General features: G+C 48.9%; 2 long non-coding RNA genes across 2 annotated transcripts in view; one reads left to right on the plus strand and one right to left on the minus strand.

Moving 5' to 3' along the window:
• LOC102549836 (uncharacterized) overlaps positions 1–17,094 on the minus strand; it is a 162,011-nt gene that overhangs the window by 82,344 nt on the left and 62,573 nt on the right. The gene's annotated exons all lie outside the window — the stretch shown is intronic.
• LOC134480895 (uncharacterized) lies at positions 192–6,294 on the plus strand. Its single transcript, XR_010055862.1, has 2 exons — positions 192–363; positions 3,108–6,294. It is a non-coding gene; the product is annotated as an uncharacterized LOC134480895 (long non-coding RNA).

Genomic DNA, 17,094 nt, shown 5'->3' on the forward strand with positions numbered 1-17,094 from the left:
CTGGTATGCTGTGGTTGCCCCCAGGCCCCCTTCTCAGTGGCGCCACTTCTGCCTCACTGTGCACACACAACCCGCCCTACCCCTCCCCTCCCCCATGCCACCTCACCAAGCTTGGGTCCCCACACTCTGCACTGCAGTTCCACACCGGGCCACCCTCATCCTGACATGTCTCCTCATCTGCTGGTACAGGACAGAGTGGGCCTGCACGGTGCCTGCTGTCACCACCTCGAAGCCAAACGTTGTCTCAGCTCATTTAGAGACTTCCCAAGAGGGGCTGGAAAGAGAGGTCTAAAGAGCACGAAGAATCTCTGTCCATCAATCTGAAGTGGGCTTCTCTCCCTTATCAACATCCACCCTTGGAAGGTAAGGTTCGAAGAGATCATTCAGTCCATGCCCCTGCCTTTGGGATGACTGTCTGACTCCAGAGGGCTGACACACAACCTCCCCTGAACTAAAGTACTACTGGGAGCCGAACCCGGAGAAGTTGACAGTGTGAGCTTTCACTGTAACAGGACCCACACAGTCAAGCATTCTCCTCCTGTCTCCTCTCGGCCTCGGGGCTGCTCCTCTCAGGCCAGGCTGACACCTTCCTTTCAGCCAAACCCACACGATGCCTTCTTTGAGCCAGCCTGCCAAGAGCCAGAGACATACACACACCCGTTGCTGGGATTTCCATTTTAAGGACCAGGCGTGAGGCAAACACTCCCTTTGTGCTCCAGAGCTGCACGTTCAGCTTCGCCGAGGGGAGGGATTTTTTTTTCTCTTCAAGCATAATAAAAAAGTTCTATGACTTTAATTAAATGCACTTATTAAAAAAAGGGGGGGGTGAAACATTTGGAGCGGCTGTTTCTGTGCTGGAGGCGTATTGACTCTCCAGCATGTTGGGGTGTCTGCATCCGCCTGCTCTAGGACATTTTTAATGCAAAAATAAATCCGCACCTGACGTGCTGACAGATTATTATGCAGTGTGGCAGCCAACAAAAGTAAACACAGGGGCAAGTTTTAACCTCTTGCAGGCCCATCGTTTCCCCATCGTTGGGTCCAGCTCAGGTGCGCATACGGGACCATGGCTGGCAAAGCCTTTTCTTACCACTTGGGCATCCTCCTGTCCTAGAGCCCGTGCCTGGAAATAGGAGGCTATGATTCCACCAGGCAGGCTGGGGAGGAGGGAGGGGCAGCACCCGCAACAGGGTAGGAGATGGAGGAAGGGGACACAGAGGAAGATGGACAACACATGGTGTTTCTAAGTCCCCCGCCTCCCCCCCCCCCCCCGTCCTGTTTATAACTACAGCCAACCATCCACAGGCTCCCACACCCCTCAGGCCATCACAATCTGCCAGCAGAGTCCTTAAACAATCTCTAGGCGGGAGAGCTGGCTCTGCAGATGAGAGACTGGCCAGGTAGTTCTCCTAGCTCTCGCTGATACCAATGAGGCAGGTCAGCCACCAGAGAGCTGACGAGAATTCTGAGCAGTTTCAATACTCCAGACTCTACATGGAAGAAATAAAATTAGTGTAAGTTGAAGGCATTTACTGACAAGGAGGGCAGATTACCGATCTCCCACCATTCTACCTAGATGGGTTATCAATGTAGTTCCCCTGGGGATACACACACTGCAACACTCAAGGATTCAGGCTGGACTCGACTGGCTATGGTCCTGTGGAGTCCACCTATGCCACTGTCCCATCTTTTTGCTGCTTAAAGCCTAGGTTTCCTCATCTGCATAATGTCTTTGGCTGAGGTGGGGTGAATGGAGGGCAAGATAAGAACTGTGCTCCCCATAGCCTGTCAGCCATTACCCTATCACACTGCAGCTAAGATCGAACCATGCTATGTATCTATAGATACTAAGAGCTATTGTTATTATAGTGGTGGGTTACTTCCTAAAGCATGTGCAGGGTGCTAAGTGCTCTGATACGTTATCTCATTTTATCACTGAATTCTCTGGGAAGAAGATCACCAGGAGAAGGAGGAGGAGGAGGAAGGAGAGGAAGAGGAGGAGGGGGGCAACATTAGCCTTGAATAAACTAAACCATACTGTTTCAAACATAAAGGAGATCAATTATAAAGACTGGAAAAATTATTTTCCACTCTGAATAAATTGAGGATCCATATATTTATGTTTAAAACCAAGAGGAAACATTTGGTACAATGGCAGGTAACCAAGTAAACACATAAATTCCTGTAGTAGAAAGGCAGAGTCACCCTGCTTGACATTAGCCGAGCTGGCCATGCTGTCCTAGGCCCTGTGTCCCTGGAGTCTGGAAGAGAAGTGTTGGTACACATTTTAGATCAGAAGCTTCTCTCTCATTCTTCCTCTTCAAGGTGGTCAGGTCGAATTCACCGTTACATGTGTCTATGTGCACACATTCGTGTGTGTCTCTGTGTGTACCTGTTTTTGTAGTTTTTGTATGTGTACATATTTTTGTACATAGAGCTGTACGTGTGTGTGTGCATACACACATGTGAATGCACATGTATTCAAGGTCCAAAAGTCAGTGTCAGGTGTCTTCCTCAATTGTTTCCTACCTTAATTTTTAAGACAGGGTCTTTCCTTGAACCAACGAACATGAATTCAGAAGTAGCTGGCTAACAAGGCACAGGGATCCTCCAATCTTTGCCTCCACGATGATGGGTTTCCAGGGAGGCTCCACCAGGCCTTGCATTAGATGATGGGAATTTAAACTCAGGTCCTCATGCTTGCCTAGTAAACACTGTCCTGATGGAGCCAATTTCTCAGCCCATGAATTTGCCATTCTTTACCAGTTGAGAATATATTTAGCCATAAGTTTTTCTACTGGCAGGCCAGAGACCAGTTAGTCATTACCAGACAGATCGTGTTTATTGTGGCTGTCTGCTAATCATGTGAAATTTAGGGTCTGTCTTAGTTCCTGAGACAGAGCTAACGCCATTAATGGGTATGAAAACTCAAAGTCTTTCTAGTCCCAGACTCCCTTGCAGCTAGAATGGAGTACCAGTTCCAGATAATCCCAGCCAGCCATGACAATGCCCATCTTTGAGCCTAAAGCAGTAACACAGATCTCACAAGGCAGAGCTTCTTCAGTGGGTGCTGTTTCCCCCTTATTAACTTTAATATTTCGTTGCAGTGAAATGTACAATGGAAAAAATACATATTTCATGAGAGGACAGCTTATTGAATTTTCAGAAAATAAACACAACTATACAAACGGAACTCATACAAAACGAAATTCACTTCCAACCCTCCCACAAGCTCACTGTCATTGCCACCCACCGAACACAGCCGCTACTCACTTTTGGCACCACGGATCAGCTTTGCAAGTTCTGAAATGTATGTAAGTGTGGCAGGCAACACAGGTTCTTCTGGCCTAGCCATCTCTCTGTTTGCCTATCAGTGTGATATTACCCTCGGGAAATTCATCTGTTTGAGTTGCATGAAACTGTAAACATCTTTTGTTTTATTGCTACATAGTATTTTGCGGTGACTAAGCGGTTGTTTTTATTCATTCTGCTGTTGATCACAGTTTCCAACTGGGGCTACTACAGAAAGTGCCAGAATGCCGGTGAGCATCCTAGAGTGTGCATTTTAGTGAAAGGTGAATGAATTTGTAAAGTGTGTGCGAGTTCATGTTAGTGTATGTGTATGTATATGTGTGTGTGCACGTCTGCACATGCATGCGGAGGCCAGAGGTCAGCAGCCTTCCATCTTGTTTGACGAGACAGGCCTCTCATTGGCCAAGATCTTGGTAGTTAGAGTAGGCTAACCAGCCATTAAGCCCAGGGATCCAAGTGTCTCCAGCAACTGGGTGCTGGGACAAGTGTGGACCAAACTGGTTTTTTGCAGTTATTCTTTCTTTGCTTTTGAGTCTTTGGTTTTGGTTTTTAACTTGGGTTCTGCTGATTGAACTGAGGTCCTCCTCACGCTTAGAAGGCAAACACCTTATTGACTGTGCCATCTTCCTTCCCAGCTTTGTGCTAGGTTATTTCCTGGTATTTCTTATGGAAGCAACATCAGCAGATCAGCCAACCTCTGCATAGCCCAGCATCCCTTGAGAACGAAGAAACCAATTCGGAGGCTCAAAGGTACCAATGTTAGGAGACACAGCAAAGTGGTTTCCAAAGCGACCATGTCCATTAGGAGAAATTCTTAACTGAGCACCCAGGTGTGGGATATCGGCCACGAAAATGAAAGGCCAACAGGTGGGCAAGCCTTCCCTCTCTTCTTTTTTTTTTTCTTTTCTTTTTTTTTTCTTTTCCTTTTTTTGGAACTGGGCACCGAACCCAGGGCCTTGCGCTTGCTAGGCAAGCGCTCGACCACTGAGCAAAATCCCCAACCCCTTTTCCCTCTCTTCTAAATCAGTTTCTCTTCAGATGTGTTGAGAGGACCTAGGTATTTTGGTATTTTGCAACCTTTTTGACTTGGGCTAAAAGATGACTGGTGGGTCATTTTGAAAGTCAAGGGCACCGGTGGAACTAAGACTTCAGAAATCTCGACCTCTGACCCAGGAGCAGAGACTTACATTCATCCCAGAAACAATGGCCGCAGGTAAACAGCAGTCATGCACCCCTGCCTTACCCCACACACTATACTCACAGCCTGTGAGAAAGGATGGCTCACACCGAGGTCTGGATCATGGTCCTAAATGTTCAGGGGACAGAACTCAGTGAAATCAGACTGTCAGGGCCAGCATGGGAAACAGGGCTGGGGAGGAAGGAGACGCTGAGTAAATCCAGGGCGAGTGTCCTGTCTTAAGGAGCCCGTTACTTTTCAGCCCTGCTGATTTTTGCCATATGGGGAGAGAGAGGCTCATTGCTGCCAGATTTTCTGACTTTTCAGGAGAAGCCGAGAAACTAAACTTTTAATGATCTACTGCAAAATGCAATATTGGTGGCTGACTTCAGGAGGTGAGACACTGGGGCGTCTGTCCCTGGAGATGTCCGTGCTCACAACTGAGCATTTCTTACTCCCCACCCCCAATCCCAGCACCTCTCCTTCCATTAACCCCTGTGCTTAGGATCTATCCTTTAAATAAAAAAGTCTTTTCATAAACTCGAACTCTATTTCAAAGGGAAAAGAGAGAGAGAGAGAGAGAGAGAGAGAGAGAGAGAGAGAGACTGAATGTTATTAGCCAGTCAAAGCACAGGCAATGGTACTTCTGACCCATCACCCACTGGTTAGCCACCGCCCACCTAGAAAGGCCTAGGATTTTAGACTTACAAGAGAGGTCTTTTACTTGACACAGAACATCCATAAATACAAACAAAGGATTCCCAGCTCCAGAGAGCAGGAGACCGGATTCCAGCTCCCTCCTCCTCCTCACATGAGTGAACCCCTCCCACCGCCACAGCCCTTTACTGCAACCCTGACAAAGCCATCATCAACTACAAGTGTCACAGGCACCGCAGACACAGCACCTCCCGCCTGAAGGAAACCAGATCTTTGTGGGTTTGTTTTTCCTTTATGTCTGGTGATTATGTGTCCTATAATTATCCCAAGTCACAGGCTTGGCCCCCAGCCTTACTTCACACAGCAGAATGGTGGACTCCCTCCACCTGGAGCAGTCAAGAAACTAGCAGGCAACTTAGACACTAAGGAAGTTACGGGTGACACAGTAGACCTAGTTCCCAGCCAGCCAACTATCCATGCTTGAGTTCTCAAGCGCTGGGTGAGGCTGAGCTGGCTGTCAAGGCGTGGGTTGGGGCGGACATTTCTTCTCCGCTGTGCTCTCACCACTCAGCTTGAAGACCATCTCCCTGCACTGCCTTCGTTCTCTTCGCTTTGACACACGTGCCTCGCACTTACACATGCACACACGCATGCAAGCATGCAACAGCTCAGACGGTTAGCCAGTCAGAACTACCCGGCAGCAAACATACAGGGAATGGATCTGCACTGGCTTTCTCTTGGCCTTGACACCCACTGATGAGTTTCTAGCTAACTGTCCAGCATACCTGGGGTCTGGATATGTTTGTGATAAAAAAAAAATCCTGTAGCTCCTGAAACAGATGTGTCCGACCCCACGGGTACTGTCAGAAAAGCAGCAGGCAGACACAATGCTGTTCCTGCTGTACTCAGTAGACAGGCAGAGGCAGATGTCCCCACCCCCCCAGACAGGAAACCAGAGCATGGAAAGGTAATGAGGTCACTGGGGCAAAGGGCAGATGAAAGGCAAGACAGAAGAGATCCAAAGCTCTGAAACCCAGGGTACCTATGTCACCCACAGGGGCAGCCTGTCCCCGACATGGGTGACTATTACAAACATTCAATAAATTAATAACCCGAAAGCTCAATAAACATTAGCTATGTACCAGACACCTCAGGTCATGAATTCCTGTGTTCTTGCGACAGCCTCACAAGGTTCAACGAAGAATCTTGGGAGATGAAGGAACTTCCTAAGAGGTCACTGGGCTCACCTCAGGGGGCTTCAGTGAGGATGCGGGGACAGGTGGGTGGCATGGTGAGTTGTGACGGTGTGCACAGGACACGGCTGACTTGGACGCTCAGTAGCTGAGCCAGGCTGAACCTGCACCACAGAAAGTCTGCCTCCAGAGGCTCTGTCAATCCTAAACGTCAAAGCCGGTAAAACAATGCTGTGTGAACTGCTTCCTGGTCAACCTATGGGGCAAGGACTGGAATGTGGCTTGGTGGGGCAGCATTGAACTAGACGGCACAATTGCCCTGTGAGTTCCGATTCCAGAGCTACGAGAAAAGAGAGTGTCAGCGTGTAGAGAGCAGATCTGTGTCTCAGGCGTAATCTAGTCCCTCCCCAACGGAGTGGTAAACATTTAAGATATAACCCCAGACTCAGTTATGTAAGGAAGTACTGAGAGAGAGAGAGAGAGAGAGAGAGAGAGAGAGAGGACTTCAAAGAAAGAAAATAAATTCAAACAAGATAAGCCTCAAGTGTCTAATAAAAGATCATACGAGGTCAAAGAAGTTGAGTACCAAGGATGTCATCACTACATGCTTCCAAAGAAGGCTCTGAGGAGGAGTCAGGGGTTCAAGTGGAACTGAGTCTCATCTACAAGAGAGAAAGAAAGATACACGAACACAAGAACCGAATGTGCAGGGCCAGGGGAGAAAAGCAAATGGCAGAGGTACTGAGGCCACGGTGGAGATCGATCCAGACTTCACAAAGACAAGGAGAAGCTGAGGAGGGCTTCCATCCACCAGTGGTTCCCAACCTATGGGTCATGACCCTTCGTCGGATATCCTGCATATCAGATATTTACGTTGCGATACGTAACAATGGCAAAGTAACAGTCCCAAAGTAACAACAAAAAGAATTGTGTGGTTGTGCATCTCCACGGCGTGAGGAACTGTATTAATGGGGCACAGCATTAGGAAGGTTGAGAACTGTTGCTCTAGACACAGGAAGTCCCATCTCTCTGTCTTGGAGTTAGCGGGAATCCCTGGACACGGAGTACAGAGAAGGCGGAAGTGGCGGTTTCAGGAACCAACAGACCACAGGAGGGTAGGTGGGGCGAGCAGTCGGTGAGAAGTTCCCTCAACAAGCCAGGCATGAGTAAGAGCCTCCATGATGTAGAGGCAGTGGAAATAACCACCGGGCCCTGCCAATTCCTCCTCAATACCCTTTCTTGTGCTGAACTGGATGGGATGCCATGGTAAGAGGCAAAGGAGGGAGGGACGGTTGAACTTTGCTTTGCATGGTGGGCTGATAATCAAAGATGTGATGGTTCTACAAATGAAGATGGGGACTGAAGTCACGTGTGACAGAGGCGACAGAGCAAGGGCTGGAGAGACGGCTCGGCCGTTAACGGCTTTACAACCAAACATGCAAGAAATGAAGGGAAGGGTAAAGTGGACAGAGAAGTGAGAGCTGTGGTCTAGAAACAGCCTCATCACAAAGGGGAATCCTCCTGCTTCAGCCAAGGGTCGGGAGGTGAGGCACATACTTATGGCAACCGTATGCTATAGCTGTGGTTCCGGGCGACAGTCTGAGGCCTATGTGTGGCAGAGATTTAGAAGCTGTGTGAAAAGTCAAGCTAGCCTACTCCAGGGATTGCAAGGAGACCACAAACAGAAAGAGTAGGCCCTGAAAGGACAGGGAAAGAGAGAAAAAGTCCCCGGTTCCCAACAGCCCTACGAATCCTGGTCGCCAACCGACTCCCCCCAGGATGCAGACTTCGGAATAATCACTGGCCAGTGCAGAAGAGCCGTCTGCTTGACCCAGTTCAGAATCCTGAACAGCAGTTAACGTAAGCTCCTAAGCATCGAGGCTGCTTGTTGATTAAGCGGCAATCGGTAACTGGTAACACCCCCATAACTCTATCGATCGCTCCGCAGACTCCATTTGGTCCCCGCCCATCATCTGATTGCAGGGCTCTGTGAAGAAGTGGGCGTGTATCTCTTCTTTGAGGGGAGCAGAGTACACATAGACAGAGATATTGACCACCGCCACATATAATCTAAGGGTACTTGTGCTTGGTACATGGCTGACAGCTAAGTAAACAGTCATCAGGATGCTTGGTGATCAGATACTGACGGACTCCAGAGAGGTCCATCAAAGCTCATCAATGTCTGCTGAGACAATCCCAAGGACTCTTAAGCGTCTACATTTGAAGATGTTCTTATAAATCTGACCAGAATTCCCAAGGCCCCTGAAGCTCATTTCCTCCCCTCCAGTGTGGATGGATAACATCTGGTTACTGTTTCAACATTCGGAACCAGGCACCTTCCTCGGCATCCGTCTTCCCATCCAGAAAAAAAAAAAGGGCTCTGTGGTTGCCTTCCCACACTTGACTTTTCAAGAGCTTCAAGAGAGGAGCTCCTTTTGCTTCACAAGAATCTCTTGAGGGACCCTGGTCAGAACACAGATCCTGAGACTGCCGGTCTGCCATGGGCCAGAGAGTCTACATTGTAACAAGCTCTCAAATGTGAAAGGCTCCTTCCTTCACTTGACAGATGAGGGGAGCCGGTACGGCTAGAGAAAGGTTCTACCACTCACATCTGAGCCCTGGATCAGAAAGGGGACTCGACACAGAATGGCAGGCCCAACTGGGCATTAGAAACCTAAGACTCCACGCATGGGTCTTTAGTCACCTCTGGTCTGGGAACCGTGAATAAATCAGCCAGGGAGCATGTGGAAATACAGCCCCCAGGCCTCCCTGCCGGATAGAGACCGTGGCAGCGGCTTCAGTGGGCGTGGATCTATGGGAAACCTATTCAAAGCACTCTGCGGATGATTCTGACGTATGGCTGGGTTTGGGGTTATATATTCAGAATACATGGGAGGTCATACCATGATGGGAAGGTTGAAAAAGAAAGGGGAAAAAACCCAGTTAGTCTTTTAGAGGAGGGAAGGTCTACTGTGTTTCCTGAACTATCAATGATGGAAAGGTCATCATCGTCCTCCCAAATAAATGTTAGTATTATTCTCATTTTACAGAGCAAGAAATTGAGGCACGGGACGACTAAACAGCTTGTCCCAAGTCACACTCCTAGTAAGATGTTGGACTGAATCAGAGCTCAATTGGTTTAGCTCCAGAGCCCATGTCACCTCGTACTGGGTTCTAGATCTAAAATGATGCGTCCAGATGCCTTAGACCATCCTGAGCAATATGGTGCTCAACCAAGAGCACGGTCCCCCCAGGCTGCACCAAGAGAGCAACACCCTCAAGCACAAATCATGTAACAGCAGATACTATTGATGCGTGCTCCTGGGGTGGGTGGCAGGGGGCAGTAGGAGATGCCCTAAGTCGACGTGGGGAAATACTGTTAAGAGAGTCATGCATTTTCATGCATTTCCTAGTATTTCCGAATGCATGTACAGGATCTCGCTGTCCAAATGCATCTCCTAAGGTACATCGAGGAGGCAGGAAACTAACTCCCTTTGCAAATTCGGGCTCAGTGCTGAGGGTCTCAATCATCAACCGGCTCCAGCAACAGCTAAGGGAGAGTCTGGTGAGCCAGAGGGCTGGCATTTCAAGCAAGCTCCCACAGGGATGCAGTGCCCCAGTGTGCTGGCATAGCCTGGCGTTGGCTGGCTCTGCCCTACTTCACCCCCCCAGACCAACTCAGCATCCCCTGGAGAGCAGCCCTGTGTAAACTTCTGTTTGCCTTCCCCACCCTGGCTAGGTTCCACATACTGCCAGTTCCAGCCCAAGCCCTCTGGACCCCAGATCCTGATAGCTAGAGGAAAAGCTCAGTCTCTTGGTTCTGCACCCCAAGCTTGCTGGAAGACTTTCCACTCTCCCCTAAGCATAGAAAGACGCATCCAAGGTATGGGCAACACCACTCTCTGGCTGTCCGAGGTTGCTGATCAGTGGCAGCAAGAAGTGGGGTAAGGTGAAAGAAGGCTAAGTCAGGATCGAGGAGACCCGTGAGGTCTTGTGACCGACCGGGCCTCCTGGTGCCGCCAAGGTGGCAGTGCCAACGCACAGTGCTGAAATGCTTGGCCCATCTCTGGAGCAAACACCCAATCCAAACAGGCCCGAGTGTGTCTCTGAACAGACTGTGTAAATAAGTCGGGGAGGGGGTGGGTAGGAGGGAAAAAAAAACCCAACTGGCCACAGATCCCGCTTTCAAACACGTCGAAACAAAATGATCCCTCTCGCTTGTTCACTCCCTCCTCCTCCTCGCTGGCTTTTTTTTTTTTTTTTTTTTTTAATTTCCCCTGGTGCCGAAGCCTCGGTGGAGCCAGGCTGGCGCGTGTTAGAGCCTGCAGCCTACCTGTCTTGCATAGGAATGAAGCCTGAAGGACTTACATGAGATCCCCTCCCTGCAGGCTGGGGACCTCAGCTGCCACACTCAAAGAGTCCAGGAAATAGAGCAGAAGCTGTGCTCAGAGGTCCCTGAGCAGGGACCTCCACGAGGGACAGGGACCAAGCTGCATGAGAGGTTGTGCAAGGGACCTGGCTTCCACCAGGCTGGCCCCCTTCCCCTCCCTGAGAACCACCCCAACATCGGGTCCAGGACATAGAGTCACCATTCCCTCAAGCACAGAGCTGGGGGCTGGAACGCATGGCCCCAGAGAAGTCATCTTGAGCAACTTGCTCTGACGGCATCCCCAATTCCGCATGTTTGTACAGACGAGAGGGCAACTTGCTTGTGGTTTGTTTCTGGTTTTGCATCGGGGTAGGGTGGGATCCACAGGATTCTGTGCACGTGAACCATTCTAGGATTAGGACCATTCACCGCCCCCGCCCCCTTACCCCCCTCCACTCTCCCTCTCTCTCCCTCTCTCTCTCTCTCTCTCTCTCTCTCTCTCTCTGCAAGTTGAAACAATTGAGATGTCTTTCCCAGCTCCTGCCAACATCTCTTACTCAACCTTGGACCCAGAGGGTGTTAGATGGGAAGGCCAGGAGGGGAATCCAGACAGCTCTAGGCTCTACACCAGGTCCAGCTGTTAGAACAGCTCTCTGCTTCCCCAAACCTAAAGGGAAGTGAGGACTGCTTTGGAGAGGCTGAGGAGGCCACAGGAAGAGAACTGGGAATTGTAGGAGGGCAGGGCCAATAGCAGCAGGGTGACCTGGCTCTTGTCCCCTGTCCCCTCTTTCTGACTGTCTCTACCACATAGGTATTCTATAGGCAATGGTAGACCAGATGATCGTGTACAACTGCCCACTAGGAAGAGACCAGACACAGCAAGAAGAGTGAGGTACAGAGGGTCAGGCTGGGCATTAAGTCCTTGCAAAGTCTCAATCATTGTGATGTTACTGGAAAACACCAGTTAGAAAAACCCATCTAGAATGATCCGGGTCTGTAGGCAGAGTCAGTGCCAATGCCTGGGGTGGAGTCAGTGCTTCCTTTCCAAATTGTTTTAAAACAAAACAAGCCAGGCTGGAGAGGTGGCTCCATCTATGAATGGCTTAGCGTGCTCGTATATGTAAATATATGCACCACCGGTTAGTGCCCAGAACATATTAGTAAAGTCAAACACAGTGGCGGGCATGTACTCTCAGCATAAGAGAGGTGGGGACAGGCAGACCCGGGTGGACAGCTCCTGAAGAAGGACACCCAAGGTGTACATACACACACACACACACACACACACACACACACACACATACACACACACTAGATAGATAGATAGATAGATAGATAGATAGATAGATAGATAGATAGATAGATAGATATAGATATATGCAGAAACATTCACACACAGCCATACACATACTCACACATGCTCACACACGTATGCATAAATATTCACACACACAGGCACACACACTCTCACACATGCTCACACACAAATATGCATAAACATTCACACACACAAGCATACACATTTATATACAGGCTCACACACATACATACAGTCACATTCATACACTCAGACACATAGCACACGCTTTTAAATTAGAACCTTCCACTCACCTCCGCTATATTATACCCATGCAATTTACAGTCGCCAACTTAGAAAGGTCATGAAAGAGAGGAGAACCCACAGAACTCAGTCAAGGTGGCTCGGGAGCTAAGTAAGTAATTGGTACCTCTGCCCTAGAAGATCTGTGTCCCCTTCTCTCTCCCACTGTATTAGGGGACAGGCACTTCAGAGCCCAGGTGCTTCAAATGACAAGCTCTCCCTCCTGGTGGGCATGACAATATTAGGCACAGGATCGAACCTCAAGCCCATCCTGCACATGGTAATCCATCACTCTCCCATTACACAGACAGGAAGGCTGAGGACAGCAGTAACCTATCTGGGTCACATGGCTGAAAAGTGACAGCAAGCTGACTCAGAAGCCAACCTACTTTACCCACGTCCTCTCTCTGACACACAGGCCTCCCCTAAGGGCAGACACCAAGCCTTCCTCCAAGTTTCCCTCTGCCTTCTTGCTTGGCACTGGGTAAGCAACGGAGGCTACATGTCATTTGTATCAAATAAATGACAGCTGGTAGGAGGTGAAAGCTAGCACTGTGGGTTATTCAGTCATTTGCTGAGTGCCTACTATGTGGAGACCCTAGGGAGTGAGTAGGGGACCCAGGTGAGGGAGAAGGGGTCCCGGTCACAAGGCTAAGTCAGGAGAAGGGGACTGAGGAGTCACAGGAAGGCACTGTTCAGACACAGACTTGACTTGATAAATAGAACCAGCCACTGGAAATGCCCTGCTGCTTCGAGGTATCTATCCTCCAAGGACGGTGGCAAACAGATCCAGAGAGAATGAAATGGAATCAAGAAGCTCCAGAGTTCTAACAGAAAGAAAGAGTATCTGGTTGTTTGTTCGTGTAGTGGAGGCCTCAGGGATGTGTGAGAGTACATGCATGCAGAAGCCAGAAGTCAGCCTCCAGCATCACTCCTCAGAAGATGGCCACCTTACTTTTGACCCAAGCTCTCTCACTAGGACCTGAGGCTAGAGGTCTTTGGCTGGGCTGTGAAGCCACTGATCTCCAAGGATTCCCTTGTCTTCCTGTTTCTCCATCTGAGATTACACGATACCTCATCGACCGAGCCATCTCCCCAGCTCTGGGAAAGGTTTCTAAAGTCCAGCAACAGTCAGCCTGATACAGTGTATCCTTCAGGGACATCTGACCTCCTGTGATAAGGTAAGAACCACTTAGCTCACCCTGTCCACACAGGATCTGACCTAACATGCACAGCGCACAGTGGGGACACAAGGAGATACCTCTGAAACACCGGCCCGTGACAGCATCCTGTGTGACCAGGGGTTGTTGCAACTGAAAGTCCTGTCCGTTATTGGTGGGTACTGAGTAGGACAGGAGCTTTGCAGAGAGGTCTGATAGCTCGATGGAGACACAGGGCAACGCTAACATCTATCAAGTCTACTCGGATTTACCCCACCTACCCAAAGCTTCTGTGAGTTCTGTTCAACAATGTTTGTGATGACTTGATTCAAAACAGCTAGGGCATGAAAACAGCTCAAGTCATAAGACAAATATGACTCAGCAGATGCTAGGAGCCGCTCTCTGATCTCTGCAACAATGTGGCGTTTCAAAAGCTTCCCGCAGAGTGAGCGGTGCTACAGAGAAATACAATCTTCTCCCTCTCGGAGGCAGGCACTGTTCAACACACACACACACACACACACACACACACACACACACACACACTCCTGTGAACCAACAAAACTGTGGCTGACTCTAATTTTTTTTATCCTATGCATTTTCATCTATGTGTCTAACTGTAATATAATTGAATTTATTAAATAGACTTTAAGAGTCTAATAACAGCAATTAATATTGTAATGGAAAGTTAGAGCAGAGGGTAGTCAAAGTTATTCAAATCTAGGAATTATTTATTTCTGAAAATTTCCATTTAACAAGCGTCCATGAATGTGAGATGGTAGTGGTGGAGGGGCTCCCATATACATGGGTTGGCTCCACTGATGTGAAATTCCCTTAGAATAGTACAACTAACTTAGGCAGACATAAGAAATCCAACGATTAAGGCCACCATGAGGGGACAGGCCACACGGCTGTCCAAGTCTGGTGGCATCGGCTGTGGCTACTAGAGATCTGAGGTCTGCTGCTGCACAATGTATGCAAATCCTATCTTTAAAAACATCTGCGAGCCATGCTGGAGTTCGGATTGCAAAGGTTAGAGTCAATGAATAGGAATGGACAGTGCTCCCTCCCAACCCCCAGGTCAGGCTGGGTAAGCGGCGGACCGAGCCAACCGTAGAATTAAAAAGGAAAACACATTTGTGAAATCCGTATGGTAGGGGTGCGGGAGGCAAATGCTTCCAACCTTTCTACATGTTTGTAACTTTATAAACGAGAACACCGGAGACTGGGAGGATGGATCAGTGGTTAAGCCACCTGCCCCATGCAAGCATAAGGAGTTCGAATCCTGAGGACGGACGGATATAAATACCAAGTGGGAGTGGTACCCGCCTGTAATTCCAGCCTTGGAAGACAGGGATAGGGAACCCCGGAGCAAGGTGACTAGAGACTAGCCTTAGCAGTGAGCTCTGGTTTTACTAAAAGACCCCAACTTATTGGATAAAGAGGGAGAGACACAGGATGACTCCTACTTTTAACTTTAGGTCTGCCACACACACTCTCACGTGCGCACACAGCTACACATACACACATAAAAATGAAAAAATGCAATTAAAAAAAAAAAAGCCAAACAGAACAGAATGTTAGGGATGGCGGGGATAAGTGAACATCCAGAAACAGTCTGTGGGAACAGTGCTGTGGAGAGAGTTGTCCAGGCTGCGGACACAGAGGAGGCTGGGGAGAGAGGAGACGGAGGTGCTCACAGGGCTAAACTGCCAGGAGGAGAAACTGGCCATGGAGCCCAGGTGACGGGCAAAGTGAGGGCTATGCATTCACTTTTCCTGACCAACATCTTCCAGTTCCGAAGCACTAAGCGCTCAGGGGCCCTACGGGGCCTCACACAAAATAGCATCCTGGTGAGTTAAGTGTAAGTGCTTCAGAAACAAACGGATTGTGTTTCTCAGCACCCAGGCCAGGCCTGAAATAGGCAAATCTCAGGGGCGGCGACATCAGAGGTGGCAGTGAGAGGGTACTGCTGTTTGACTACACAAAAGGGACCTTTTGGAAGACACCTGATTGACTTCCTGATGTCCATCACAGACAGACCGACTGTCATGGCTTCTGGGCCTGGGGTCTTTAATATTCAAATGACTCTGAGAACTCTTTCCCCCTCCTGGAAAGCAGAGGGAGAGGAAACCTTTGAAGCCCCTCAAGTTATTTAATTGTTTCTTCTCTCCAAAGGTAAGGCAGTATATTTTTATCCAGAATTAAATAAACATTTCCCCAAATGGTATGTTCAAAGCCTTCGGGCCTCTGATGTTGGTTTGGGATTTCGCTCTGTTTTGTGCTGAGTGCATGAGGCTGGTGCTTTTGCTTGCCCGGTGTTCTCAAGTCACTGAACACAGAGCCAAGAAGAGTAGTGTAATGAACCACTGGGCTGCTCCAAAGGAGAGCAGGACAGATGGGCTCCGTGTGACCTACTTGGGGACAGAACACAGGGGGTCTGGGGTCTGGGGTCTGGGTCCATCTGCAAGACATTCTGTTCTCCAGGGGAGAACTGGGTTCACCAACCCGGGGCACCAGCTGCGCTGAGGGTGTGAGCTCATGGGAATACATCCCACTTATGACAGTGGGACACTCCTTAGGGTTAGGGACATTCAGTGACTCCTCCCCCCAATCCTCAGAAGTAAGGGGAAGCCATTGCCTATAAGGGCAATTTCCTCAACTGTCTTAATTCGGAAAAACAGTCTACATACAGAAGCACAACCCACAAAGATCACTTGGGCATGGGACATGAGACAGTGGCCATACAGATACTGAAACAGGATAACAGTGACCCTCAAGTACTCTGCATTTACGTAACATTTCCCCCCCAAATTCTTACTAATGGAATTACCAAAAACTAGAAGTCACACACCGTCTGACAGGGCAAGAGATGTCAGAAAATACTGTACGGTGGGTGAGACAAGCCACAAGCCAGAGGCTGGTAGGGAGAGGGGTCTCCACCCCTTCCCCTGTATAGCTTAGCTACGTATCAGGTACTCTATTGCTTCATGTAGTTCTGGAAAGAGCCTTATGAGATCAGGGTCATTAAACACATTTTACAGAATTTTTTTTTTTAAAGAAAATAAGCCAGAGACAAAAATGACCGCCCAAGGCCATGCAGCTGGCAGCAGAGGGCTTCAAACCGGCTCTCTCCGATTCATTCCACAGTCCGTGTTCTTAATCACGGCCTATCTGGCCTGCCAGGCGGCCCCCAGGAGGGCAGGGCTTTCACTCTAAAAGACCAGGGAAGCTCGACAGAGACAGGCTCTAGGAACCGAAGGACCCCACGATTCTATTTCTTACGCCCTTTCCTCTTCCAAAATCACGCCCTCTCTTGACTTTTATGAAGGCAAGATAATTCTCATTATCAACTAGAAAACCAAGGTTAGCGCCTGCCATCTTTCCCAAATAGGGATGCCCTTCATTTCTGTCTTTGACTTTTTATTCTGCAGTAATTTTGGATTAAAAGGGAAAGACGGAGAGATTATTAAGAATCCCTATGCCTCTACTCATCTTTGTCCCACGTAAACTTTTTAAGTAATTTGCCCCAACAAAGGAATGAACAGAAACAGGGGACTAGACAAGTGGTTCAGAGGTTAAGCATGCTGGCTGCTCTTGCAAAGGGTTCGGTTCCCAGCTGCCTG

The sequence above is a fragment of the Rattus norvegicus genome, chromosome 10 (assembly GCF_036323735.1).
Source record: "Rattus norvegicus strain BN/NHsdMcwi chromosome 10, GRCr8, whole genome shotgun sequence".
NCBI lineage: Eukaryota > Metazoa > Chordata > Mammalia > Rodentia > Muridae > Rattus > Rattus norvegicus.